Below are 25,874 nucleotides of genomic sequence, written 5' to 3' on the forward strand. Positions count from 1 at the left end.
GAAAATACAGTTATATCAAAAAGGAACTCTAAAATTGTTCAGGTCACCCAGAGAAAGTCAATTAAAAAAAAAAAAGAATGATGAAAAGAAAGAACAAACAGAAAACCAATAAAATATCAGACTTGGTCCTCATAGGCCAGCGCTTGCGATTGTGGAAAGTCGTGTTCAAATCTTTGCGACCCCATGGACTAGCCCACCAGGCTCCTCTGTCCATGGGATTCTCCAGGCAAGAGTACTGGAGTGGGTTGCCATGCCCTCCTCCAGGGGATCTTCCCAGCCCAGGGATCAAACCTGTTTCTGTCTCCTGCATTGGCAGGTGGATTCTTTACCACTAGTGCCACCTGGGAATCCCCAATAGGTCAGTAGTTACCTTCAATGTAAATGGTGTAAGTACACCAGTTAAAGGTAGAGACTGGCACAATGGATTTAAAAAACATTACCTGACTATATGTTATTTACAAGAAACTCACTTCAAATTCAATGACATAGGTAGACTGAAAACAAAGGAAAGGACAAACATATACCATGCAAACATTAATCAAAAGGAAGTGGCTATGTTAATATCAAAGTAGACTTTAGAGCAAAGAAATTTACCATGGGCGAAGAGGGAAATTATATGATGACAGGTAGGGTTATTCTGGGGTTTCCCTGGTAGCTCAGCTGGTAAAGAATCTGCCTGATATGCAGGACACCCCAGTTTGATTCCTGGGCTGGGAAGATCCCCTGGAGAAGGGATAGGCTTCCCACTCCAGTATTCTTGGGCTTCCCTGGGGGCTCAGGTGGTAAAGAATCTGCCTGCAATGCAGGAGACCTGGGTTCGATCCCTGGGTTGGGAGGATCCCATGGGGGAGGGCATGGCAACCCGCTGCAGTACTCTTGCCTGGAGAATCCCCATGGACAGAGGAGCCTGGCGGGCTGCAGTCCACGGGGTCGCAGAGAGTCTGACACGACTGAGCGACTAAGCACAGCACAGTCCACAGAGAAGATACAGCCATCCTGTGAACCGAACAACATACTCCACAATATGTGAAGCGAGAAGTAAGACAACGGAAAAGAAAAACATAAAGCCACTATTGTGGTTGGGAGCATAAATTTCCATTCGTGTCCCACTCTGAACTTCCAGAACTACTAGAAAATCAGCGAAAATATAGAAAAGAAAAAATATAGGACTCAATAGTACCATCAGCTGAAAAGATCTAAGTGACATTTATAGAATGCTCTGTTCTGCAACAGCAGAATATACATTCTTTTAAAGGGCCCATGGAACATTTGCCAAGATAAACTATATTCAAACTTTAACAAATTTGAAAGAACTGAAATCATATGGAGCCTGGCCATAATAGAATTAAATTAGAAGTCAAAACCAAGAAATCTCCAGACCTCTGAAAACTCAGTAATAAACTTCTAAATAAGTCATGGGTCAAACAGGTGATCTCAAAGGAAATTTTAACAATACACAGAACTAATAAATACATTGTGAGCTGCAGCTAAAGCAAGGCTGGAAGGGAAATTTATTGCACTAAATGCTTACATTGGAAAGGAGTTAGCTCAAGTAACTAAGTTCCTACTTCAGAAAATCAAAAAGGAACAAAACAAAATAAACTCAAAACAAACAAAAAGAAGAAAATACTAAGGAGCAAACATCATAAAATAGAAAGCTGGAAAATAATAGAAAAAAAATAATTGGAACAAAAAATAGTCTTCAGAAAGAAAAAATAAAGTTAACAACCTCTAGGAAGATAGGCAAAAATAAAAACGGAAGAAGACACAAATAACCAGCATCAGGAATGAAATGAGATACTACAACAAATTATGGAACCTTTAAAAAGATAATAAGAAAGTACTACAAACAACTTTATGCTTACACATTCAACAGTTTAAAAGAAATGGGCCAGTTCCTCAAAAACCACAAACTACCAAAACTCAGCCAAGATCAAATAGATAATCTATTCAGTCCTATAACTGTTAAAGAAATTGAGCTGTAGTTAAAATAATACCTCCAAATAATCTTCAGTCTCAGATATTTTCCCTGGAAAATCTTACCAAACATTTAAAGAACAATTAGGACTTGCCTGATGGTTCCACTGCGGGGTGTCCTGGGTTCGACCTCTGGTCAGGGAACTAGATCCCACGTGCCACAACTAAAGATCCCACTTGCCACAACTAAGACCCAGAACAACCAGGTAAATAAGTAAACATTTTTTAAAAATAAAAATTAATGACATTTGTACACAGTCTCTTCCAGGAAATAGGAGATTTTAAAATATATGAATATCATTTCTGACATCAAAACCAGCAGAGGCAGTTTAAAAAAAAAAGCTAAAGACCAATATTTCCCAAGCACTTAGATACAAAAATTATCAACCAAATTTAACTATCCAAACACAGCAATTTATAAAAGAATAAAGCGCCATGACCAAGAAACATTAATGACAGGTATGCAAGACAGAGTCAGTGTTTGAGAATCAATCAGTATAGTCCTCTATATAAATAGATCAAAGAAGAAAAAGCATATGATCATATTCATTGATTCAGAGAAATCATTTGGCAAAGTTAAATGCCCATTAATGACAAAAAGAGATCCTCTCAGTACACTAGGAACAGAGAGGAACGTCTTCAACCTCACAAACCCTATAATCAAACTGTATTTAATAGTGAAAGACTGAGTGCATTCACTCTAATTTCCAGAACAAAGCAAGGATGTTTGCTCTCACCTTTCTTATTCAACACAGTACTGGAGGTTCTAGCCACTGCGATGAGGCAGGAAAAAGAAAAGTCATACAAACTGGAAAAGAAGAAACAAAACTGTCTTTTGTTGCAGGCAACGTGATTTCCCACATATTAAAAGAAGCTGTCCTCCTTTCAGGCTGCACTGACCAGGAAAAGTGTCCCCGGGCGTGGCGAACCAGGTGGGTCCCAGCACCGCTGTCCCCAGCCGCGCACCCCAGGCACTCTGCGTGGCCTCCCGGGGCCTCGGTGCCCTGGTCCGAGGTGGAGGGGCCTATCGCTGTGAGTACTGAGTGAGAGCGGAGCATGCGAGACAGAGCAGCGTTCCCGCTGCGGGCGCTGCTGCTGTTGTGTGTGGCCCCGTGCTATCTGTGCTGCCCCAGGAGCGCCAGTGCGGCAGTGGGCCTGTGACTTACCAGCTCACTCACCCTTCTGAGCCTCAGTGCTTTCATTTATAACATGGGGAGGATAGCCCTTTTCTCGTAAGATTCTTGTTAAAACCCGATGAAACAACACATTTTTGAAGTGCTTTGAGCACTTTGTAATGATACTACTAATGGCAGATAGAAGTTATGGAATACTCCCTAACACCAGCGCCATGGATTGCTTTTCACTTACAATTTTTTACTTAATCCTTATAACCGTGAGTCATCAGTCTCATTTATGTAGATTGGGAAACTAAGGTCCCTGAGAAGTAATCTGCTCAGAGACACAGCCTGTAAGCAACAGAATCCAGACTTGGACCCCTCGCTCCAGATGTGGGCTTCCCAGGTGGTTCAGTGGTAAAGAATCTGCCAGCCAACACGGAAGATGCAGGTTCGGTCCCTGGGTTGGGAAGATCCCCTGGAGAAGGAAATGGACACCTACTCCAGAATTCCTACCTAGGAAATCCAAGGGACAGAGGAGCCTTGTGGGCTGCAGTCCACGGGGTGCACAGAGTCAGACACAACTTATTGACTAAACAACAGCAGCAGCAACCACCCCAGGATCTGGCTGTGCTCTCATGGTTCACAGAGAAAGTAAGCCAGTGAGGCAGCGTGGCGTGGGGGCTCACTGCCACTGGCAAGGTGAGTTTAATCCGTGGGGGGTCTCAGGTGCAGTGTGTGACAGGCCGTGGGGGGGGGGGGGGGCAAGAGTCATCCTTGGCAGGGGCAACTGGCCCCAAACTAACACTGTCTGAGAAATAAAGTCCTCTCTGGTAGGACACTGTAGGGTAGGATGTTACTCAGAGAGTAATACCTCCATTTCCTTGAAGGATCCAGTGATCAGACCAAGGCCGACTACGTGCCCCGGTTTAAAAATAACTCCGTGACTTCTAATAAGTACTCAGTTGGGACTGAAGTCATCCTTTCAGGTGCAGAAAAGGAAAGCTTGGTCGTACGTCATGGACTTAAAATAGGAGTGGGGTCAGAGGACCAGCTGGGGCTCACGGGTGCCAAGTGGGCAGTTTCTCAGCTGGTATTTCCTGATATTTCCTGCTTTGGACAGCAGGTTTCTGCCTTTGTTTTTGAGTTGAGAAGGGGTGAAAATGTACGTTTAAAAGCTCACTTGCTTTTCTTTCTCCTTCTCCTCATGTGCCCTTGTCATCCATAATCCACATTCACCTTTAGTGGTTATTCATGCGTTGTCCTGAAATACACTAGGTACAGAAATTAAAACAGGTTAAAACAGGCTACTTTGCTTCTTTCTCCTTAGCTCTATGCAATGGGTACATGAAGTTTTCCTTGAATATCTTTGCCCAGGGTGAAACAAAGAGGCCACTTGTTGAATAAATCCCACCATCCCATGATGTGGTGGAGGTCCTTATGTGAGGGTGGGTGCTCTATGGAAAAGTCTCCTTTGTGAAGGAGGGTGGGCTAGAGCCTAAGATCCTACCAATTCTAAGAGTCTGGGATTTGGTTCCTTTTTATAGTCTGGCTATATTTAGGTCAATGAATTGTATTGAAGATGGACTCATCAGTGATTCGTTCAATGAATTCTTTCATTCAGAAGTTATTGAAAGGACTTCTGCTCCAGATAGAATAGCATAAAATTGTTCCTCTCTTCTCTTCTCCCAGCTTGGGATAATGATAAACTCTGGAAAAAATTCAAGCCACCATTAAGAATGAAAAGGCAAGCCGCAGTGGGAGAAGATATTTGCAAATCTGAAAACTGCTAAGAGGCTTGTATCCATAATAATTTAAAATTTCCATACATCCAAATGAGCCAAAGATTTGAACAGGCACATCACCAAAGAAGTTACACAGTTTGCCAAGAAATAGGAGCAGCAGGGTGCAGTGTGAAATCCCAAGGAGACACATCTGCACATCCACCTAAGTGGCTGAAAATAAACAAACTAAACAATACAAAGTGCTGGAGAGGATGTAAGGCAAATACACTGGCCATCCACTGGCTCGTAGTGGTGTAAAGTGGCATTTACCGTCACTTTGGAAAATTGTTTGACAGCACTGAGTGCTAAGCATTGTATATCCTACGGCTCAGCAATTCCACCCTCTGTATACACCCAACTGAAGCACATACTTGTGTGCACTCAAGACATATAGAAAACTGCTCATAACTATTCAGTCACAATAACAAAAGGCTGAAAACACCCCAAGTGTCCACCAACAGTGGAGTGGATAATTATATTGTGGTGTCCTTCGAGATGAAATTGAACAATTGAATGCAACACACATAAGACAGAACTGAAATCATGCTCGATGAAAGAAGACAAACAATTAAGAGGGTACCATGAGTGGTTCTACATATTCCAGGTTCAAGAAAGACAGAGTTAGTCAGTGAGGATTGGCATCTAGGTGGTAGTTATTTGGAGGGTGTGACGGGAAGGAGGCAAAAGGTGGGGTACTTTTGAGGTGCAGCAAATGTCCTGTTTCTAGATCTGGGCTGTGACTTCATAGGTTTGGACAGTGAACATTTGTCAAGTTCTTATGCTTATCATTCATTCGCTTTTCTCTATGTGTGTTTCATTTCAATAAACAGTTTACTTAAAAGAACGTACTTTGGTTTGCTGAGCTGAAAACAGCTACAACATCTTCATTGCCTTGAAAAGAGTTGTTGTGTTTTGTTTTTTTTTTTTCGCTGTTCAAAAACATGAGAAACCAAGATGCTGGTCTTCCACTCTGAATCAATAAACAAACAAATTAATAGTAAAGTAAGTGGGTTCACAGGCTTCCCAGGTGGTGCTAGGGGTGAAGAACCCGCTTGCCAATGCTGGAGATGTAAGGGACTCGGGTTTGATCCCTGGATTGGGAAGATCCCCTGGAAGAGGGAATGGGATCCCCTCCAGTATCCTGGAGAATCCCAAGGACAGAGGAGCCTGGTGGACGACAGTCCATAGGGTCAAAAAGAGTTGGACACAGCTGAAGCAACTTAGCACACATGCAAGCGGGTTCACAAGTGACTTACTTGTAGACAGTCTACACCGAGTGTCCTCATATCTTCCATCCACAGACAAGCCAGCCTTCCTTTCAGCAAAGTAACCTGTTCCCCTCTCAGCCCATCTGCTTCTCCAAGTCCATGGAAGTTGGTTATACCCAACTCCAGCCCTCTCATCCCCGTGCTGGGGATCTGCTCGCCAGACATCAGACACAAGGGAGACTGGGCCACAGTCAGCCCTCCTTTGTCACCGTACAGCTCACTGGTGACCTGTTTTTTTCATTCCATGCTGGTGCCCCCTGACATGTAGAATTGGGGATAGAATTTTTGGGGATTTCCTCTCTCTGGAAACCTCTAGAGAGCTTTAGCTGAGGTACTCAGGATACTAAGGTGTCTTTCCTGAGATACTTGGTGAAAATCATCCAGGCGTTTTTTTTGTTTGTTTTTTTTTAATGAGAAGAGGAGCTCTAATTTGGAAGCTACATCTGCTGAAGGAATGTACCCTACACAAAAGGGCTGCTTTATTTCATCTTGAGATCTTAGGGCATTCCAATTAATCCCATACTCTTATCAACCCACAGGGTGAGAGGTGTTGATATAACCAAGTGGACCTTTTTGACAAGCCATCTTTGTGTGGCCCATCATCATCCCTTCCCAGTAGGTTGCTGAAGTTACAGTAAAGCAAGTGGGCCTTTGAGAACCCCCGGCATCGCCTCCTGGCTTTCAGGGAAGGACCAGGAGGGAAAGTGGAGCAGTAAGAAGACAGATCTTTGGGGATGCCTGGTAGCGACCCCACTGAGGGATCCCAGGACAGGGCAAGTCTTATTCCAGAAGTAGCTGTCACCTCCTCTCCTTGAGTTGTTTCCTTTTCTTCTACCATCAAAGTCAGGTTCCAGAAGCCTCCCTAGGAGGGACCAGGGAGCTGGCTGTGCCTCCTACTAGGAGCCAGTGTGCTCAGGCAGCCTCAGCTGAGATGGGCTGGAGGAGAGAGGCAGCCGTGTGAACAAACAGGCAAGAAACATGCACTCCTGAGCTGCCTCGTGGGGGGCTGTGTGAGGAGCGAGGGTCTTGGCTTCTGCAGGTGCACCTCTTGGGTTGAAATCCCACCCCCGCCTCCTGTCCTCTGCACCCCCGTCTCCCTACCTATGAGGTAGGGATGGTGGTAGAATCTGCTTTGTTGGGTTGCTGGGAGCAATGAATAGCATGTGAAGCACTTAGAACACCATGGGTGATGCTAAGATGAGGGTAGATGACCATCAGAAAAGGCAAGGGTACGTTCTTCTAACTGATAAGGTGAGACAAAGGCAGACACAGCGTTTGGTACTTGCTTCCCAGGTGGCACAGTGGTAAAGAATCTGCCTGCCAGTGCAGGAGACCCCTGGGTTGGGAAGATCCTCTGGAGAAGGAAATGGCAGCCCACTCTAGTACTCTTGCCTGGGAAATCCCATGGACAGAGGAGTCTGCCAGTCTACAGTCCATGGGGTAGCAAAGAGTCGGACATGACTGAACACACACACACGAAGATAGAACCTGTCTATTGCCCAAGCTAACCACTGTACTATCTGGCCTTAGTGGAACCCTGGCCTCTCAGTAGGACCACCTAGGTATCCAGTGACCACGTGATGTGGCTCCAGAGGTGAAAACGGAAGAGTCTGATGAGTGGATCACTGGCCGGGGCTGGCAATGGCACCAAAGGCAAAACCGAGGTTACCTCCTCGACTGGTCAGCTCTCAGGGATATTTCTAATCAGCACCCAGCCTGGAGGATGCTGGGGGCAGACAGGGGGCCAGTGGGGAGTCTCTCTGCAGAGTCACCAGGGGCAGCCTAAGGTGCTCAAAAAGTTGGGGACATCTTTCCCCTGGGAAAATAATTCCCTCCTGGGAACTGTCAGTTGATGGTTGCAATATCCACTGTTGGAGAGCTATTTCTTTGGCTTAGTATTTGATTTTCTCTTAAAAGCAGAACCCTCACTGGCAGAGGAGAAGATAAGTACGCCTTGATTCCTAACTCTGTCAGTTGCATGCAATAGGCTTTAAAGAAAGTAGGAGAGAAAGCTTTAGGGATACCTCCTATCTGAAAGGAAAGAACCATGACAACGCAATTTATAGAGACCAGCCGGTTTTCTGTGCTGCCCCAGTTTTAGCTGTGCTGGACTCAGTCGCTAAGTCATGTTTGACTCTGTGCAACCCCATGGGCTGTGGCCCACCAGGTTCTTCTGTCCATGGGATTCTGTAGGCAAGAATATTGGAGTGGTGGTCATTCCCTTCTCCAGGGGATCTTTCTGACCCAGGGGTTGAACCCGGGTCTCTCGCATTGCAGGCAAATTCTTTGCAGCCTGTGCCACCAAGGCCTGCAAAATGGGGGCAATGGCGCCTCCCACTCTTGGAAAACCTGTTGTATTCTCTGGCATCTTAGGAGTTTCCCAGCATGCTTTGACCCAGCTCTGGTTCACTGTGCTCAGCAAACCAAATGCAAATAAGGCCTGGCTTTCTAGCTTCCATCTCCCTAGCTTGGTATGGCCCCTCCCCAGCAGCTCATTGCCACATCTGTCCAGTAAGCTACCTGCCAGAGGGTTTTCACAAGCTGTCCCGGGTCCTAGGCTAAAGGCACAGTGCCTGACAGGAAGGGCACTCAGTAAACCATAGTTGCCCTGAACTATTTTTCTGTTCCTGATTCACTTCTAGTCTTGCTTATGTCACTTGCTGTGCCACTATCTAAAGTGAAATGCTCCCTCTGAGGAGTAAAAATACAATGAAGTGGGAATTCCCTGACGGTCCAGTGGTTAGGACTCTCTGCTTTCACTGCCGAGGTTGTGGGCTCAATCCCCAGTTGGGGAACAAAGATCCCACAAGCCGCATGGTGCCCATGCACTGTAGCCTGCCAGGCTCCTCTGTCCGTGGGATTCTCCAGCAAGAGTACTGTAGTGGGTTTCTCTGAGATTTCCTCTCTAGCCCTATCTGCACTCAGGAATGAGAAATGGCCCCCTGCCCTTTCTTTGCTGGCCAAGAAATAGGGCTTCCGCCAGCTCCAAGGTCACTGTCTCTGGGAATGGAAAACACCACCTTTCTACTACATCACCTTTCTTCTCTTTCCCAATGCTCTCTCCAGCCTTGTTGTTTTCTCCTGCCTTTTCTTTTCGTTTCTTTGGCCTTTTCATCTCCTTTACCATCTTCCTCTTCATGCTTCACACCCTAATATTTACTTAATTTTGAATGTTTTGTCTGTGTTGGCTTGGTCCAGACTCAGTCCAGTTCAGTCGCTCAGTCATATCCGACTCTTTGCGACCCCATGGACTGCAGCACGCCAGGCCTCCCTGTCCATCACCAACTCCCAGAGTTTACTCAAACTAATGTCCACTGAGTCGATGATGCCATCCAACCATCTCATCCTCTGTTGTCCCTTCTCCTCCAGCCTTCAATCTTTCCCAGCATCAGGGTCTCCTCAAATGAGTCAATTCTTTGAATCAGCAGGCCAAAGTATTGGAGTTTCAGCTTCAGCATCAGTCCTTCCAATGAATACTCAGGACTGATTTCCTTTAGGATGGACTGGTTGGATCTCCTTGCAGTCCAAGGGACTCTCAAGTGTCTTCTCCAACACCACAGTTCAAAAGCATCAGTTCTTCGGCGCTCAGTCCTCTTTATAGCCCAACTCTCACATCCATACCTGACCACTGGAGAAACCATAGCCTTGACTAGACAGACCTTTGTTGGCAAAGTAATGTCTCTGCTTTTTAATATGCTCTCTAGGTTGGTCATAACTTTTCTTCCAAGAAGTAAGCATCTTTTAATTTTATGGCTGCAATCACCATCTGCAGTGATTTTGGAGCCCCAAAAAATAAAGTCTGCCACTGTTTCCATTGTTTCCCCATCTATTTGCCATAAAGTGATGGGACTGGATACCATGATCTCAGTTTTCTGAATGTTGAACTTTAAGCCAACTTTTCACTCTACTCTTTCTCTTTCACCAAAAGGCTCTTTAGTTTTTCTTCACTTCCTGCCAGAAGGGTGTCATCTGCATATCTGAGGTTACTGATATTTCTCCGGGCAATCTTGATTCCAGATTGTGCTTTATCCAGCCCAGTGTTTCTCATGATATACTCTGCATATAAGTTAAATAAGCAGGGTGACAATATACAGCCTTGATGTACTCCTTTCCCGATTTGGAACTAGTCTGTTGTTTCATGTCCAGTTCTAACTGTTGCTTCCTGACCTGCATACAGGTTTCTCAAGAGGCAGGGCAGGTGGTCTGGCATTCCCATCTCCTTTAGAATTTTCCACAGTTTGTGGTGATCCACACAGTCAAAGGTTTTGGCATAGTCAATAAAGCAGAAATAGATGTTTTTCTGGAACTCTTTTGCCTTTTTGATAATCCAACAGATGTTGGCAATTTGATCTCTGGTTCCTCTGCCTTTTCTAAAACCAGCTTGAACATCTGGAAATTCATGGTTAATATACTATTGAAGTTTGGCTTGGAGAATTTTGAGCATGACTTTACTAGTGTCTGAGATGAGTGCAATTGTGCGGTAGTTTGAGCATTCTTTGGCATTGCCTTTTTTGGGATTGGAATGAAAATTGACCTTTTCCAGTCCTGTGGCCACTGCTGCGTTTTCCAAATTTGCTGGCATACTGAGTGCAGTACTTTCACAGCATCACCTTTCACGATTTGAAATAGCTCAACTGGAATTCCATCACTTCCACTAGTTTTGTTTGTAGTGATGCTTCCTAAGGCCCACTTGACTTCACATTTCAGGATGTCTGGCTCTAGGTGAGTGATCAAACCACTGTGGTTATCTGGGTCATGAAGATCTTTTTTGTACAGTTCTTCTGTGTATTTTTGCCACCTCTTCTTAATATCCTCTGCTTCTGTTAAGTTCATACCATTTCTGTCCTTTGTTGAGCCCATCTTTGCATGAAATGTTCCCTTGGTATCTCTGATTTTCTTGAAGAGATCTCTAGTCTTTCCCATTCTATTGTTTTCCTCTATTTCTTTGCATTGATAGCAGAGGAAGGCTTTCTTATCTTTCCTTGCTATTCTTTGGAACTCTGCATTCAAGTGGGTATCTCTTTCCTTTCCTCCTTTGCTTTTCGCTTCTCTTTTCACAGCTATTTGTAAGGCTTCCTCAGACAGTCAGTTTTGCTGTTTTGCCTTTCTTTTTCTTGGGGATGGTCTTGATTCCTGTCTCCTACAGTGTCATGAACCTCTGTCCATAGATCATCGGGCACTCTGTCTATCAAATCTAGTCCCTTAAATCTATTTCTCACTTCCATTGTATAGTCATAAGAGATATGATTTAGGTCATACCTGAATGGTCTAGTGGTTTTCCCTACTTTCTTCAATTTAAGTCTGAATTTGGTAATAAGGAGCTCATGATCTGAGCCACAGTCTGCTCCTGATCTTGTTTTTGCTGACTGTATAGAGCTTCTCTATCTTCGGCTGCAAAGAATATAATCAGTCTGATTTTGGTGTTGACCATTTGGTGATGTCCATATATATAGTCTTCCCTTGTGTTGTTGGAAGAGGGTGTTTGCTTTGACCAGTGCGTTCTGTTGGCAAAACTCTGTTAGGCTGTGCCCTGCTTCATTCTGTACTCCAAGGCCAAATTTGCCTGTTACTCCTGGTGTTTCTTGACTTCCTACATTTGCATTCCAGTCCCCTATAATGAAAAGGACATCTTTTTTGAGTGTTAGTTCTAAAAGGTCTTGTAGGTCTTCTTGTAGGTCTTCACAGAACCATTCAACTTCAGCTTCTTCAGCGTTACTGGTCGGGGCATAGGCTTGGATTACCGTAATATTGAATGGTTTGCCTTGGAAATGAACAGAGATCATTCTGTCGTTTTTGAGATTGCATCCAAGTACTGCATTTCGAACTCTTTTGTTGACTATGATGGCTACTCCATTTCTTCTAAGGGATTCCTGCCCGCAGTAGTAGATATAATGGTCATCTGAGTTAAATTCACCCATTCTAGTCCATTTGAGTTCTTTGATTCCTAAAATGTTGATATTCACTCTCGCCATCTCCTGTTTGACCACTTCCAATTTGCCTTGACTCATGGACCTAACATTCCAGGTCCCTATGCAGTATTGCTCTTTACAGCATCGGACCTTGCTTCCATCACCATCACATCCACAGCTGGGTGCTGTTTTTGCTTTGGTTCCGTCCCTTCCTTCTTTCTGGAGTTATTTCTCCACTCATCTCCAGCAGCATATTGGGCACCTACTGACCTGGGGAGTTCCTCTTTCAGTGTCCTTTCTTTTTGCCTTCTCATGCTGTTCTTGGGGCTCTCAAGGCAAGAATACTGAAGTGTTTGCCATTCCCTTCTCCAGTGGACCACATTTTGTCAGAACTCTCCACCATGACCTGACCGTCTTGGGTGGCCCCACACGGCATGGCTTAGTTTCATTGAGTTAGACAAGGCTGTGGTCCATGTGATCAGATTGGCTAGTTTTCTGTGACTGTGGTTTCAGTCTGTCTGCCCTCTGATGCCCTCTCACTGCCTCCCATCATACTGGTGTTTCTTTTACCTTGGACGTGGGGTATCTCTTCACATGATATATATGCAGAGTGCATCATGTGAAATCCCAGGCTGGATAGAGCACAAGCTGGAATCAAGATTTCCCAGAGAAATATCAATCACCTCAGATATGCAGATAGCACCACCCTTAAGGCAGAAAGCCAAGAGGAACTAAAGAGCCTCTTGATGAAAGTGAAAGAGGACAGTGAAAAAGCTGGCTTAACACTCAACATTCAAAAAACGAAGGTCATGGCATCCAGTCCCATCACTTCATGGCAAATAGATGGGTAAACAATTGAAACAGTGACAGACTTTATTTTCTTGGGCTCCAAAAATCACTGCAGATAGTGACTGCAGCCAAGAAATTAAAAGACACTTGCTCCTTGGGAAAAACTTTGACAAACCTAGACAACATATTAAAAAGCAGAGGTATCACTTTGCTATACAGTCAAAACTACCGTTTTTCCAGTAGTCATGTGACAGTTGGACCATAAAGAAAGCTGAGTGCTGAAGAATTGATGCTTTTGTACTGTGGTGTTGGAGAAGACTCTTGAGAGTCCCTTGGACTGCAAGGAGATCCAACCAGTCCATCCTAAAGAAAATCAGTCCTGAGTATTCACTGGAAGGACTGATGCTGAAGCTAAAGCTCCAGTACTTTGGCCACCTGATGCAAAGAGCCAACTCATTTGAAAAGACCATGATGCTGGGAAAGATTGAAGGCAGGAGGAGAAGGGGAAGTCAGAGGATGAGATGATTGGATGGCATCACCAACTCAATGGACATGAGTTTGAGCAAACTCCAGGAGTTGGTGATGGACAGGGAAGCCTGGCGTGCTACAGTCCATGGAGTCGCAAAGAGCCGGACACGACTTACTGACCGAACTGAACTGAACTGAGGTTATTCTGATACATCTTGAAATTTGAAAAACCATTGCTTCCAGTGCCTAGATATCTCAATTCCTATCATTAAGTGAAAGACTGTTTGCTGATGTAGAGATGGCCGTGGTGGGCCGCAGATGTCTGAGGAAGGCTGAGTACGAGGTGGGGCAGAGGAAGAAGGAGGAGAGAGAGGTGGGGTGTTCATAGCAGGGGAGACTGGTCACGTTCCATTACGAACTTGGGTTGGTTAGGGGGCAGCCTGGCTGGTTACGGGGAGGGTGATTTGGGGAGTTAGAAAACCAGGAGAATTTGATTCAAAGAAAAATGTCCTTATTCCCAAAGATGATTTCTGTACTATCTAAATAAAATAACTAAATAACTCTGCTTGCTTCCATAGCAAAAACTAAGTGAAGTAACCACTTGGTTCTTAAATTATTTCTGATAAATGGAGAAAAGGGGTCCTTCCAAAAATTATGTAACTTTCAGGTATACAAAGGAAAAACTTCAGGGAGTAATATCAAATCACTTAATAATGATTTAATAGAGACAACATTTAAAAACAATTTTTATCATGGTAAAATTCACGTAATATAAAACATAATGTAAAAACCATTTTACCACATTTCACTGTACAGTTCAGTGGCATGAAGAGCATTCACACTGTTGTATACCTCTTACATCCATCTCTTGAATTTTTCACCTTCCTAAGCTGAAATTCTGTCTCTATCAAACATGAAGTCCCCATTCCTCCTCCCACCCCTCCACCTCCAGCACCTGGCATCTACCAGTGTGCTTTCTAACTCTAAGAGTTTAACTATTCTAGGTACCGTGTGTAAGTGGGATCAAGCAGTATTTGAACATTTGAACAGTGACAACATTTAGTGTGTGGTAGATGATAATATTTTATTATATTGGCTCCAGATCTTTTTAAAGAGCTTGCAGCTGGACCCCCCCCCCCATGCCCCCATTGTTTAGTAGGTTTTACACATTAATATAAATGGAGGAATTCTGCAGTCTGCTTTCTTGTTTCCATGTTGCTGAATTCTACTTTTATTGCTACCCCCGGGCATGGCTCATTCTCACCGCCAGGTGGTAGGTGGCCCCTTCTCATCCTGATGGGCATTTAAGTGAGGATCCTGTTCAATGTTTCCATGTGCTCAGGTGGGAGAGTAAACAATGGAAGTAGGCAATTATCTTTAAATATATTTAAGAAGAGGTGTTTTTTTTTTCACCCAGTTTAAACAGAAAGGTCTTCAGATACACAGCTGGGGCTACACTATCAGTTTTCCAAGAAAAAAAATTATTTGTCCATAAGCCCACATTCTTTTCTTCTGTGACTCATTCAGCCAACCATGGTTGAGCAGCTCACTTGGGTCAGGCACTGTGCTGGGTGCTGGGGAATGGCGGGGGGTGCGGGGGCAAGTCCTAGAGGTCTTTAGAATCTGCAGAGTCAGGATGCCTTTGTGTAGGTGGCAGAATATCCATCTGGTTGCCTAGGCAACTCCAACCTGGAAAATGAATGAGCCCACCACATCCTGTCCCCCCTGTTTCTAGTTTTCCTAAAATCCAAGCTGTTCCATGGAAACAGACCCCCCCACCCCCACCCCAAGTGTGGCAACTGTTAGGACCCACCTGCTCTCTGGGCACAGAGGACCCACCCTGCCGGGGGCGCTAGACTCCGCCTGCCAGCTACTCCAAGTGAGCCACTGAGCCCGTCTAGCTGGAGGTCCGTATTCAGTAAGTGGAGGGCTTTTCACCCTCTGCTTATGTATTCTTGGCTGTGCTGGGTCTTCGTTGCTCTGCGGGCTTTTCTCTAGTTGCAGTGAGCGTGGGCTGCTCTCTAGTTGTAACGTGCGCGCTTCTGGTTTCGGTGGCTTCACTTGTCTCAGAGCGTGAGCTCTAGGGCACACTTGGGCTTCAGCAAGTTGCAGTTCCCAGGCTCTAGAGCTCCGGCTTGGTAGTTGTGGCACACAGGCTGAGATGCTGCATGGTAAGCGGGATCTTCCTGGATCAGGGATCGAACCCGTGTCTCCTGCATTGGCAGGGTCTTCTTTACCAGGGAGCCACCAGGGAAGCCCTCATGCTTTGCTTTTGAGAGTCCGCTCTTTCCAGCCCTGTGGGGGGCACCAAGGATGAATTAGTAGCTCAGACTGACTTGGACCTCCCCAGGGAAGACCCACAAGAGGAGAACCATGGGGCAGTAATGGAGGTGGGGGAGGAGCCGTGGGAGCCCAGGGGGCTCCTAACCTAACCTTGGGGTACAAGAGAAGCCCCGCAGGCTGGGATGGGAGGAAGGAAGGAGGAGACAGGCTGCAGTGTTAATTTTTTTGCATCAGTTTGATTAGGCTAACAGATGCACAGATGGGCCTCCCTGGCGGCTCAGTCAGTAAAAACATCCAGCTACAATGTGGGAGACTGCCTTCCAATGCAGGAGACTTAGATTCGATCACTGGGTCCGGAATATCCCTGGAGAAGAAAATGGCAACCCACTCCAGTATTCTTGCCTGGAAAATCTCATGGACAGAGGAGCCTGGTGGGCTATAGTCCATGGGGTTGTAAGAGTTGGACACGACTTATTGACTAAGCCACCAACGGATGCCCAGATAGCAGGGAAAACATGTTTGGGGGTGTCTGTCAGGGTTTTTTGAAAAGATCAGCATTTCCATCAGTAGACTGAGAGAAGCAGAGATCCTCCCCAGCATGGGTGAGCATCACCCCCCACCCCAGGGCACCCAAATGGAACAAAAGAGCAGAGGAAGGGTGGGTTCACTTTCTCTCTGCTTGAGCTGAGATATCCGCTTTCTCCTGCCCTCGGACATCGCTCCTGGTTCTCGACCTTTCAAGCTCAGATCAGGTCTTAGTCCATCCATCCCCTCAATTTCAGGCCTCTGGACTCGGGTGAATCACACCAACGCCTTGCCTGGTCCTTCAGCTGGTGAACAACAGTTCATTTCAACCTCTGTAACTACATGAGCCAATCCCTGCAATACATCTTCTCTTGTATATATCTCTGTATGTTTTAATGGTTCTGTTTCTCTGGAGACCCCCGACTAATTCACAGGCCGGGAGGGAGGAAATGAGTTCCAGCTTGAGCAAGGGCCAGAGTCTGGCCTCTGCAAGATCTGAAAGGAATTCAGGGCAGGGATCAAAGCCATAGGGTGGCAGGGCAGGAGAAGGGGCGACAGAGGATGAGATGGTTGGATGGCATCACCGACCCAATGGACATGAGTTTGAGCAAGCTCCGGGAGTTGGTGACGGACAGGGAAGCCTAGTGTGCTGCAGTCCATGGGGTCACCAAGAGTCGAACGCAACTGAGTGACTGAACTGAACTGTCTCTGGAAAGACAGAGAAGCAAAGGCAGAGCGTGAATCAGTTCTCAACCCGTCCCAGGGCCTGGAGCTCTCTCTTGGGTGGGGCGATGGCACACAGGGCCCTCCTGCTTGCTCGCCTTTTGCACCTTCCCAGTATTTCTAGCCACTGCTGGGGGTGGGGGAGCTGGGGAGGCTGAGGATGCGCTGTCACCTCCTGGACACCTGAGAGATCCCATGCTCAGCAAAGGCGTGCGCACAATCCTCATCCTCTGTGTTTATTTATCAGGCTGTGTCAGACCCTGGTCCATTTGGTGGCCAGACGGTGGGCTCGTCCTCCCATGTAGCTGAGAGCAGGCTGATGGGCAGATGCTGTGGTCGAGGTTCAGGGCTGCAGACAGTGGCAGCTTTAATCCTATTTTGAAGCCAAGTCTGGAATTAAAGGATGCCTCTTTACTCAACTCACCCTCTTACCCAACCAGCCAGTGAGACATTGTGATGTCAGGAAACCTCACAGATGTCTGTTCATTTCAGATTTGATGGAGCAGCTGGAGGCCACAGGCTCAGGATGTAAACTTTTCAATTTATTTGAAGCCCTCTTTTGGTTCAGGTAGCTGCTCCAATGCCATGCTTCCACCTACTTTAAAATGATGTTTACATCTCTGTTTTCCTTGGGGTATGCAGATGAATAATCCAAGATAGGGTAGTTTGCTAAAAAAAAAAAAACTAAGCTCATGGCATCCGGTCCCATCACTTCATGGCAAATAAATGTGTAAACAATGGAAACAGTGACAGATTTTATTTTCTTGGACTCTTAATATCACTGCAGATGGTGCCTGCAGCCATGAAATGAAGAGATACTTGCTCCTTGGAAGACAAGCTATGACAAATCTAGACATCATATTAAAAAGCAGAGGCATCACTTTGTCGACAAAAGTCCATATAGTCAAAACTATGGTTTTTCCAGTGGTCACATATGAATGTAAGAGTTGGACCCTAAAGAAGGCTGAGCGCTGAGGAATTGATGCTTTCAAATTGTGGTGCTGGAGAAGGCTCTTGAGAGTCCCTTGACCAGAAAGAAGATCAAACCAGCAAATCCTGAAGGACATCAACCCTGAATATTCATTGGAAGGACTGATGCTGAAGCTGAAGCTCTGATACTTTGGCCACCTGATGCGAAGATCTGACGCATTAGAAAAGACCCTGATGCTGGGAAAGATTGAAGGCAAAAGGAGAAGAGGGTGACAGGGGATGAGATGGTTGGATGGTATCACCAACTCTATATACAGGAGTTTGGCAAACTCTGGGAGATAATGAAAGACAGGGAATCCTGGTGTGCTGTAGTCCATGGGGTTGCAAAGAGTCGGACACAACTGTGCAACTGAACATCAACAACAAAGGGTGGTTTTCATGTCCAGACACCAGTTTTCATTTGGGGTGAAGCTTCCACTGTGTAACTGCATGAAGTCCTGCTGAAGAAAATAATCAAAGGTGACACGAAATCAACCTTCCTCCCCAAGGGAAAAAGAACCCTTGGTTTGCCGTGGGGCTCGGGGAAAGGCTGAGGCTCCTCTGCCATCCCCTGCTTCCAAACTGCCATCTTCCCACTTCCTCCTGTCCAAAGACATCTCTCCCTGCTGACTGCAAGTTTCTGTCCTGTTTATTCTTCTGTTTAGAAGTCTGGGAAGACAGGAGGGAGTTGCAGAAATACCTGCAAACCATTGCTTCTGGGGTCTAATGAGGGGACTCTGTCAGCATTCACTGCAAACCCCACTTGGACCCACTGGGATGAAAGCTTTCCCAAGGATGGATTGAGAGATGCCCCCAGGGGCAGCTGTGCTCACTGGTGTTGATCAGACAGTCACCAATCTCTTTCCTGCCAGGATCCTCTCCCTCCACCTATGAGACCAAAATTCCCTCTTTCCCACCTTATCCCTCATGTTGCCCCAGATAGGGGTCGGGGGGCAGGTGGGCAAAGTGGGAGCTGACTGAGAAGATGGAGAGAAGCTTGGTCCTCTGGCTAGAAGTCTCTGCAGGCTTTGGAGCATCACCATCCAGTCACCGTGTTTTCTCTTTCTTTAAAGAATTTATTTGGCTGTGGCAAGTCTTGTTGTGGAATGCAGGACGTTGGATCCTTAGTTGTGGTCTGTGGGATCTAGTTCCCTGACCAGGGGTTCCCAAAGCCGGGCCTGCTCTGTTGGGAGCACATCGTCTAAGCCACTAGATCCCCAGGGAAGTCCCATGCCTTCTCTTTCTTTGAAAAGCTCCCATTCTGTGGGCATGGAGGGCCAAGGGTGGTTCTGGATGGCCCTGTGACCCCAAGGCCAGAGTCTGGGGATGTAGGACCCCAAGTCCAATAGGAAGAGGGAACTCGGCAGTGGCTGTGAATGCCCGGAAAGCCTCTAGGACCAGGCGAGGGGCGAGGGCAGGACAGGTGTCAAGACCACGAGGGCAGCCTGCTCAGCCTTCCCGCAGCCCCCGGCTTCCCTTTGACTCCCAGTAAGCACGCGGGACACAGGCCCAAGAATAGACTCACAAGCAGCAGCAGGAAGGAAACTGCCAAGGGGTGACGACTGCGTCAGGAATTAGCTCTGAGCTTCCTGGGAAGGAAAGGGGAAAGCGAAAGACAAACAGAATGGTCTGCAGCCCTCGTTGTCTAATAAAAGAAAACATACCAGTTCTTTGGGGAACACTTTTTTTCTCCCTAGCAACAAATTCTTGGAAGAATTTATGTTACAGAACACCCCAGGGGAACATTCTTGTGTTGTTAAGGAGGCCACCTAGTCTGAGAGGCTGTGGAAATTCCAGTTGCGCACATGGGAGGTGGGCCAGGACAGGCCACCGTGAGGGTCCAGCGGGCTCCAGGGACGGCGGTGCTGGGGGTGGGGGTGCTCGGAGGGTGTTCCCTTGGCATGAGGGAAGGACCTGGCCTGACGGCCCCAGGGACTAAAGGCAGAGAGCACAGGATAGCACAAAGTCCCAGGGCCTCTGTGATATCAACAGGATCAACGCTCCGAGAGTCTGTGCCTCTTCTCAGGGATAACGCTGACGATGGAGCCAGGAAGGCAGGACCTCGCTCCTTGGCCTGGGTTGGCTGGAGCAGGTGAACCACACAGCTCAGAATAAGTGGTCAGTAATTCCCCAAAGCCAGGAAAGCGGCTCTGGGCATCTGGAGAAAGAAAGGAGCCCGCGGAGCCTGTGAGGTGCAAGGCCTGCAGCTCCCTGGGCTCTTCAGGTCCTGGGGCGGGTCAAGTGATGCTGGAAGGAGAGATGGAAGGGGAAGGGCAGAGAAGGGAGCAGGAGACGCAGGAAGAAATAGGGAGCTGGGAGAATGCAGCGCACAGCAGGGATGCGGGCCAGGGCGGGAGGCTCTCTGGCTTTCGGGATGGCCCAGGGGCCTCAGGGAATAAAGTTTCAGCGCCTCGGCGGCAGGGTGGGGGTGTGAGAAGCTGTCCACGTGGGGGGCCTTGGGAGCAGGCTTCTAGGGAGGGTTCCCGTTGGCCGAGGGAGGGGCGGTCAGGGCCTTCAGGGGAATTATTGTGCATAAAGGGATCTGGGCAGGGTTTCCTGGAGATGTAGACCTGGGTGGAAGGGGGCTTTGCCGAAGCCATGGGTGATTCTGGCTCAGGTTCCCCTCATCCCCTAAAAATCGCGACACACACACAGGTGATGAAAGTCACACCAGTTTGGGGGAAGCAAGGAAGAGAAATATCTGCCAACCAAAGCGTTAAATAAGCGCCTGGGAGACAGAGGTGTGAGAATATCCAGGCTGAGGCCTCACCTAAGGCTCCCACCTGGCTGGCAAGGCTGCGGGCAGAGAGAGAGAAGGGTCTGCCTGCTTCCCTGCCTCCTGGCTTCTCCACCCGGCGGTGTGGCTCAGGCTCCCCCAGCGCACCCCAGGAGGAGCTGGCTCCTGGGTCTTTCTCCTCTGCTGTCTGGGCATTGGAGGGGTGTGGAGGGATTTGGCCTGCACAGACTGAATGAAGTAGGCCCAGCATCCATCCCAGTTCACATCTCTGGGGCCCCCTGCACCAGGGCAGAGGGTTAAAGAAATACATTCCAGCTGCCCCCACAGAACCTTCATGTCCCGCTGACAGCATAATCCAGCCACCCACGGCTCCAGAGGACTCAGCATGGCTGAGAATACTGTCAGCCCTCTCCACCCTAGAAAAAGCAGAGATGCTTCAGGAAACAGAAAAGCATCTCAAGAGATGCTCAGTTTGACTCCTTTGAGATTTCAAGAAGAGGGTCTATTCCCAAACTAAACAACCCATCCACCAAACTGCACAGAAAAATACCTTAATCACATTTTGTGTGAGGTGTGAAATCTCTCACCCTGCATATTCCCTGTTCTCTTGTATCCACTCCTTCCTTCCTACCAGATTTAGAGCAAACTGTACTTTGGAAGTAGATTTAGTAGTAAAGATCCCACCTGCCAACCCAGGCAACACAGGAGATATGGGTTTGATGCCGGGGTCAGGAAGATCCCTGGAGGAGGAAATGTAAACCCACTCCAGGATTCTTACCTGGAAAATCTCATGGACAGAGGAGCCTGGCAGACTACAGTACATGGGGTCAAAAAGAGTCAGACACAACTCAGCAACTGAGCACACACACACTTCAAATGTTTATGAACCACCATTTGTTACTTTACCATGAGTGAAAAATAATTTTTTCTGCATTAAACATTTTGAAATTCTTATAGAAAATTACGAATTTTCATTAAAAAAAAAAAAAGATCAAGTTCTACTAGAAATCACATTTTCTAGAAACTTCCAGATTTTTCCCAGACGGCCTCAGCTTCGAGGTTTGCCATTGGTGTCAACAGCTGAGCCGTGTCCTTGAAGCAGGCGTGACTCAGCTGGTTCAAAATTAACTCGAGTGTGGATTCTCCTCTCTGAAGATACGGGAGTCATCCTTGGCAGCTGCCCTGTGATCACTGCGTCACGTCAGCCACATCTGCTCAGGAATGTCGCAAGCCTCCCTGACTCATGGGGGAAGCACAGGCCGCAAACGGTTGAGGAGCTCATGCACGTGGGGTGGGGGCCATGTCACCTGCAGGGTGAGTCAGCAACCTACAGAGGCCTCCACGGAGGATCAGGAAGGAAAAAAGAGAGAGAGAGTGGCTGGTCCCCGAGAAAATACAGTGGCAAACTTGTTTTATGATTTGCGGGAAATGCTGCTGGTCAGGAGTGAATTCTCATGTTCTTCAACCAAGTAGCTCAAAACGGGAACAGCTGCTTCTTTGGGCAGGCAGAGGTCAAGGCTGTTTGCCCTTGAGCCCTGGGCTGGGCCCAGGCACCGTCTGGGGGACTCTTCTGCCCTCCATGAACTTGGGTTGGCTCCCACCCCTGCAGTTCCTCCTGCCACGTTCACAGGGTCCCTTGTGACTGCAAAAAAGGGAAGTCTCAGGCAGGAAACCAACTGAGTGTTCTGTGCCCCCTGCCAGGGGCACAGTGACCCTGACCCTATGACCCTGCTCTGCAGACAGTCCCTAACTTGCTTTTGCAAATGGCTCACAGGGTCAGGGAGTAGGGCCCCACCCTCTCGGGCCTATTGCAACTCAGAGCTGAGAGAGAGGAGAGTTTGAGCTTTGGTGTTTGGAAGGTCAAGGGTGAACCCAGCTCTGGAGAGGTCTGTCCATTTTGTCGTCATGGTCAGAGTTAAGGGAGGATGTTTGGCACAGCTTAGCTTTCTAATACTCACGCAGAGGAGGGCAACAGGGCAATAGTTCATTGATGGATACAATAGCCCAGTCGTCTGGAGGGTCACCTTCTGAGAATCAGAGGGTCCTTGGTCCTAGCTAGGGAGTCAGGTCCAGCCACTCAGAGCATCTCTTATGTGTCAGTCCCATCCGGCCTCTCTGGGCCCAAAGCTGCTCTGGGGTGGTGGTGGGGTTGACCGGGGGAGCCCAGGAGGGCAGAGGCTGAGCTGTCAGGAGACCCTGGAGGGGGCTCCGGGGCTGAGGGTCACCACCCAGGCTGGGCTTCAGCCCATGCCCATCAGAAGGTAGCTTTTGCCCTGAGCTTTCAAAGTTGAATCCAAAGCTCCCCGATTTGAATTCTTTTTCTTCCGTCCTTCTTTCAAATTCTGGGTTTCTCCACCTTGTCCTTCCACAGCCCAGGGCCTCAGCGTGACTCTCTGACACCTACAGTCTCCTGCTCCTGGTCCTGCAGAGGCCCGCCCTTTAATCCCACCTCTGCCTTTCACTCTGTAGTCACGTCTCTCGTGTCTCCTTGCTGGGACAACCTTCTTTCTAAGAGCCCCTTGAATTCTTAGGGTCATGACCTCTGATCCTTTCCCAACAGTGCACACAAATCAAAACATGAAACAAAGCGACTTCCCGGCACTCCAGTGGTTATAACTTCGCCTTCTACTGTGGGCGGTTCAGGTTCGATCCCTGGTTGGGGATCTAAGATCCCACGTGCCAAAAAACCAGAGCATACAGCAGAAGCATTGCTGCAACAAATTCAGTAAAGTCTGTTTTTAAAAGGTTTAAAAAAAAACATAGAACAAAGACACAATTTTAGGACATTGAAGGCACCCTGAATCTAGGTTAGGTACCCCTGGATGCATTAACCTCTTACCCATATATGTAGGGTTTCCCAAATGGAACCCACCTGCCAATTCAGGACACTTAATAAGAGATGTGAGTTTGATCTATGGTTCGGGAATATCCCCTGGAGGAGGGCATGGCTATCGACTCCAGTATTCTTGCCTGGAGAATCCTATGGACAGAGGAGCCTGGCAGGCTACAGTCCATGGGGTCACAAAGAGTTGGAACAACTGAAGTGACTTAGTGTGGGCATGCGCACACACACACACACACACACACATGCACACATACCGTATACATAACTTCCCACATGCATGCTGAGCTTTCTAGCAGCAAGTATGAAATGAGCCCTCATCAGGAAGGATCTTTCTTGAGCCTGACATATTTTTTTGAGAACCTACTGAAAGCCTTGGATTTTTTTCTCCCATAAAATGCATATATCCAAATACATCTAAATTTTAGCTCTCCTTTTCAGAAATTTCATACTTCTCCTGCAACCCATTCATGAGAATTTAGCTCTGTTTCCTAACGATATTTGATCAATTCTGAGTCTAAGCACCCCCTCCCCTGATGCCCCAGTTGGGATGATTCCTCCTCCGTGGGATTTCTCCTGAATCCGCAGCTGGAAATCCTCTCTTCTTCCTTGGGTTTCCACACTCATTCTGTGGCTCTTCACCCTGTGACCACCCCCCCAGGGGTAAAGGCTATGGGTTTCCAGTACCTCTTGCCATGGCACCTAGATATATGGTCAACATTTCATTTTTTCATTCATTCTGTTTTTGAATGAGGTTCAGGGAATGGGCGATTATGGTTTTCTTCTTTAGTACATTGAACATTTGGATCTCTCCCACCCAAAGGTTAAAATAGGCTGAGCAGAACACACCTTGGCTGGATTTAAGTTTGTTTATTGGGTCAGAAATGTATCCAAATTAGGAGCTAAGACTTGGTATGAGGAGACACCAAAAAGACTGAGAATTTTTCATCTGTGAAGATGATGACTGAAAGGGCACGTATGTAATACCAAGGAAATGATGAAAGCTAACAATAATGCATACTGGGATTTGCTTACCATAGTTGAAAATATTGAAATTAAGGTGGTCTGCAAAAAATAGATACAGACAGCATCTTACACTGGCTTTAACAGTAACTCGAGTAGCGGGGAGGGAAACTGGGCTGTCATTATCCTGAGACTGTGTCAGTTATAAGATGTAAACAGGCCCACGAAAGGTCGAGCAATCGCTACAAGAAGTTAAAGAAGACCTAAATAAATGGAAAGGCACCCTGCATTCATGAGTGGGGGCGCTTAATATGGTTGAGCTGTCAACACTACCCAAAGCAATGTGGAAACAATCCAAATGTCCATCAACAAATACCTAGATAAGTTATAGATGGTGTATACTTACAGTGGAATATTATTCAGCCTTAAAAAAGAATGAAGGGCTGACCCATACTGCAACATGAATGAAGCTTAAAACCACTGTGCTAATTAAAGTGAGTGAGACTCAAAAGGACAAATAGTACATGATTCCACTTACAAGAAGTACCAAGAACAGGAAAATTCATAGAGAAAATAAAATGGTGATTAACAGGATCTGGGAGAAGAGGGACTGAGGAGTTATGGGTTAAATGCACAGTGTTTGTGTTTGAGTTGATGAAAAAGTTTTGCAAATAGATATGGTGATGATTGCATAACACTGTGAGTGTCCTTAATGCCACGAGTCAAACACTTTTCAAAAAAGACATGTTTAGAGAAATATTACTCACATCATAGGTCATCAAGAGCATGGAGGGACGAACCGCTGGCCTTGACAGTGGCCTTTGCCCCTCATTCCTCACCAGTGATAGGCTCTGGTCTCAGCTGTGAAGGAACCCCTGGGATCCACAGGACTAGCTTAAGGGTGAGCTTTTAGTTCTGCAGGGACCTGTCCTGGGATGTCCACAGATACGGTGATTGCTGGCATCCCTCGGGCAACACTAAACAGCTTTGTGCATTTCTGGAAGGTCCAGAGCTGCTGGCCAGTGGAATGTTTTGAAGTGTTAGATGTTTCCCAGATAGGGAAGGTCCTCCTGGCATGAAATCTTCACTTCTTTAAGGGAATAACAGCAACAAAGGGAGCAACATTTTATTAATTTACTGGAAAGGAAGAAACACATACATGCAGACTCTCCCCGAAGATAGAGTTATCAATTACAGATATTAGCAATGACTACGCTCTATTTGTGGGGCTTCCCAGGTGGCTCAGAGGTAAAGAGCCTGCCTGCCAAGGCAGGAGATGCAGGAGACACAGGTTCCATACCTGGATTAGGACGGTCCCCTGGAGGAGGAAATGGCAACCCACTCCAGCATTCTCGCCTGGAAAATCCCATGGATAGAGGAGCCTGGCTGGCTATAGTCCATGGAGTTGCAAAGAATCAGACGTGACTTAGAAATGGAGCACACATGCTTGAAAACCTAGTTTTAGGTGTAGTTTTACAAACCCAGGCTGCTCCAGAGGGCTGGGAAAGCAACAAGCACAGCC

At 47.0% G+C, this 25,874-nt stretch overlaps 1 long non-coding RNA gene across 1 annotated transcript in view; it reads left to right on the top strand.

The window, feature by feature from the left end:
* Window positions 1-284: 284 nt before the first annotated feature.
* The window catches only part of LOC139037460 (uncharacterized), a 47,620-nt gene continuing 22,030 nt past the window's right edge, over window positions 285-25,874 (top strand). Inside the window, exon 1 of the long non-coding RNA XR_011490299.1 lies at window positions 285-2,909. This is a non-coding gene — a long non-coding RNA (uncharacterized lncRNA). The remainder of the gene's footprint in view (window positions 2,910-25,874) is intronic.

Source organism: Odocoileus virginianus, chromosome 2 (genome assembly GCF_023699985.2).
Source record: "Odocoileus virginianus isolate 20LAN1187 ecotype Illinois chromosome 2, Ovbor_1.2, whole genome shotgun sequence".
In the NCBI taxonomy this organism is placed as follows: domain Eukaryota; kingdom Metazoa; phylum Chordata; class Mammalia; order Artiodactyla; family Cervidae; genus Odocoileus; species Odocoileus virginianus.